The sequence below is a fragment of the Pteropus alecto genome, unplaced genomic scaffold, assembly GCF_000325575.1.
Source record: "Pteropus alecto unplaced genomic scaffold, ASM32557v1 scaffold30, whole genome shotgun sequence".
In the NCBI taxonomy this organism is placed as follows: Eukaryota; Metazoa; Chordata; class Mammalia; order Chiroptera; family Pteropodidae; genus Pteropus; species Pteropus alecto.
In genome coordinates, this window is record NW_006429782.1 from 2,742,888 (window position 1) to 2,746,787 (window position 3,900).

Sequence of the window (3,900 nt, forward strand, 5' to 3'; positions counted from 1 at the left end):
CATCTGAATGACTAGCTTCTTCTCATTTTTCAGGTCTCAGCTCAAACGTCACCTCCTCAGAGACAGCCTCCCCGACTCCGTCAGCTCCGCCCTTTTCGGTTATATCATCCAGTGTTATTGGATGACAAATATTAAATATTTGTCAACTTATCAAATGAGAGCAAAGACCCCACAGCTCTCATCGAGATAGGGGCCAGAGGCCACAAATTTCTGCTTTTCAAAGTTATTCCCTCTCCCGGAGTAAGAAAAATGACAGGATTATGCCTGCCTCCTCCTTTTTAAATGTTTGGCCCTAAGGAAGACAAAATAGCACCTACGTTTTACTGATGGGGAAACCGAGGCTCAGTGAAGGGGGCGCGAGTGAGTGAATGAATGAAGACATGGACTCAAAACTCGGTTGGTCTGACCCAGCAGTGGTCTCTCGGGCAGCGACTCAGAGCGTTTGTCTCAACGGCCGAGCGGCTCTGACCCCAGAGAAGGGAGAAGGTTCTTCTGGAACTATCAGAAAACACGGGGTCCCCCCCCAGTGAACCCCTGCACATTCATCGTGGTCCCGGCCACGGTCCCTCACTCAGAGCATCTTCTCTGCTGCACAGGTTGCAGCCCAGCGTTCCCCAGCCCCATTTGCTCACTCTGCCCGGGCCCCGGCCCCATGCGGCCGAGGGGGCCAGTGCCCACCTGTTTCCCCTCCCCCTTGAGGGCCAACCAGAGCGAAAGCCTTTTTCTCTGGGACTCCCGCATCACGTGGCACAGGGCATGGCACATGGGGGCCATTGGGAGCGTTTGTTGAGAGACGGATGTCCCCAGCTGCCCTGGACCCGGACTAATTTCCCCCAGCCCCCACCCTGAGAACCCACAATGTGCACTGGGCTCCTGTAGTTGGGAAGTTCTCTCCTAGGTCTGCCCTTGGAAGGCTGGCTCAGCCTGGGCCAGGATGCATCCTGGGAAGTGTAGTTCTCACTAGACTGGCCTCCCTCCCAGCACACCCTGGGGCAGCCACCTTTGGACTCTGGGGCCAGACAGTGAAGCCTCGCCGAGCATGGCTGGTGGCGGGGTTCCCTGTATCCCTGACTGAAGGAATGGAAGAGGGTCTCGACCTCCCAGGCCACCTCCTTAGTGTTGTGCCAGTTTTTCTGGACATCCCTGAAGGATAGGTGATGAATGACCGTGATAATAAAAGATAATTTTGTGGCCCAGGCCCAGACCTCTTAGGCTACACATTGAACCTTGGCCCTGGCAAGACAAGCCCGCACTGTGCATCATGGAAGGGGCGTCTAGGGCAGGGGTCTGTCCCCTGAGCTCCCCGACCCTGAGCCAACTCCTAGATAATTCAACAACAGGATGTGGGACAGGTGGCTGAGGCCCACATCCTTCGGGGGCTGCCTTAAGCCTCAGTTTCCCTATTTCTGCTAAACGAGGCTCCACCCACAGTCACTGCTGGGCGTTGGAGGAACCCGTCTGAGAATCCGCAGCTCCTTAATGACTAAGGATTTCAGAATCGCGGAATCTTAACAGTCCGGTTCAGAAAACCCAGCGCACTTGGAAATTTAGAAGCGATCTGAGGCTCGCCTGGGCCTGACCCATATCAGAATCATCTTTCCAGGATTCTGGAAGGACGGATGTCGAACCCCACTTGCCTGCCTCCCAGAACGGGTGGCTCATCCAAGCCGCCAACCCGGTTTCCAGCAAACCGCCCTGGTAGCTACCCTTCCTCACCGCTGCTCAAGGTCTGACAGGTTGCCCATTCACTCCCCTACTCTAGAACCTTCCATGGCTCCCTACTGCCCCTGGGGTAAAGCCCTCTCTTCGGCTTGGCATTCACAGCCCCTGCAGTCTCTCAGACAGCATTGCTCATTGTCTCCCACCCTGAAAATAGCCCAGACACGGAGGACCGCATAACACCCGCCAGCGGCTCTCCTTTAAGCTCCTTCCGCCTGGAGTCCGGGCCCCTCGCCCTTCCTCGCAACATCCTCCTGGTCCTTCGGGCCCAGTGCCAGCATCCCATCCAGGCAGCCTTTCCTGCTTCCGCGTGTCCTGACCCTGGCTGAGACCTCTCTGGGCCCCCAGCTTCACTCGGCAAAGGGCCACCCACACGAGACAGTGCCACACCCCGGGGTCAGCTAGGGACACCCTCCTTCCCAGGAGATGGGCAGTGACCGGCGCGTCCTTCAGCCTCTGGGGATCCACCCAGCTCACCTGTCCTGCAGGCTGACGTCAGGGTCACCTTTGCAAGGACGGTTTGATTTTTATCTTCCAGATCCAGTGCCAGGGAACCCCAGCAACTGCTGTCACAAGCCCCGGGTGGCCACCGCAGATACCAAACACTCCTACAGCACAAATCTCCAGCACCTTCTTTGTCCAGTGGACAGAGGCGAAAACCGAAGCGTGGAGGAGGAACGTCCCCCCACCCCCACCCCCGGTGACTCGATACCTCCGCTGGGAGACACCTTCTCACCTCAGAGCAGAGAAGTGATGCCCAGGTGCTGAGCGCTGGCAGCCGGGAAATGGAGAGTGGAGGGCTCCCGAACGCGGTGCCTTCCTGTGACCTCTCTGCGCATCTCCCTCCACTCAGCTCCCAAACCCAAAGAATGCCCCCTGGGGAGACCGCAGCCCCGAGAGGGCTAGACCTGTCTCAGGCTACACAGCTACACAGCCACGCTCCTCTCAGCCCCGCTGCCTCTTCTCTACTTGGAGAGGGGTGGGGCGTTGGAAGCGCCAGGTCTGACTTCTTGGTGCCCAGCCCAGGGTAGACAGGGGAGTGGGTTCGGGGTAACCTTTGGGAGGGCACTTGGATGTCAAGTGGAGGCGCCTATCCTCCGACCCCATCTAGCAGCCCCAGGAGTGAAGAGGTCTGGCTTCCGTCTTCGCTCGCGCTGCCTGCTTTCTGGGTCCTCAGTTTCCCCACTCGCTCTTGGAAATAAGCTGGTACAGGGTGGACATGCTACAGTTTAATGAGGCTTCTGGCAGGCGGCCACCTACCCAATATCCAAGAGGTCTCCTTTGGGCCACAGCAGCCCCGGCCACCTTCCTGGAGAGCTCGGGACCCCCTCCCGGGCGAGTCCTGACCCCATCTACGACCCCCATCCATCTTCCCATGTCCTGTACGCTCTTGAAATAGAGTCCCAGCAACTGCACAGATACATCTGAAAGAAAGTGTGTCTCCTAGGATGTGGGAAAGGGGGTGGGGGTGGGGAGCCTTTGGGCGAAGGGACGCCCCAGGGGTACTGAACTTTAATTTTAGAGAGAGAATTTGGGCCCCTTGAGAAGCTGAGGGAACCCAGAGGAGTATGAAGAAATGCGAATGGGTGTGTGGAAGGGTCCCTCCCGTAGCCAGGCCATCGGTCCCTCCCTCCTTCCTCCTTAAGGGGAGACCCTCAAAGCTTGAGGGCCCCCTCTCCTAACCCCAAGCCCCAGTTCCCCTCGGGTCTGGGGGTGGAAGATGACAGCCTCAGGGGTAGGATGCCGAAGACTTCAGCCACAGAGGGCTTAATGCGGGCGGAGGGTGTGTGAATTGCCCCCAGTCCTAAGACTCTTGCAAATACTTCCAGCTCCAGCGTCTCCACGCCCCGGCAGGGGCGAGGGTTCCCTAAGGCAGCGCCCCCTCTGAGACGTGCCCCCAAACCGGAGGGCGCCCGCAGGCGAAGAGCAGGATGGGGGGCACGTGACCCCCGCCCCGGGGACCAATCAGCGCCAGCAGGAGGGGGTCCACAGTCGTCGCCCCCCACCTTGCCCGTCGCGCTAGGAGAGAAACGCTTTCTTTGTCCCTTTGTCAGCTCTTGGGGGCCCCCGAAACCCCGGAGTCCCCACTGCAGCGAGGGGTATCCGGACCGGCCAGCTCTCTCCCCTCACCGCGGCCCCTCCCCCGCGGCCGGGGCCCTAGACTCGATCTGGGCCAGGCAG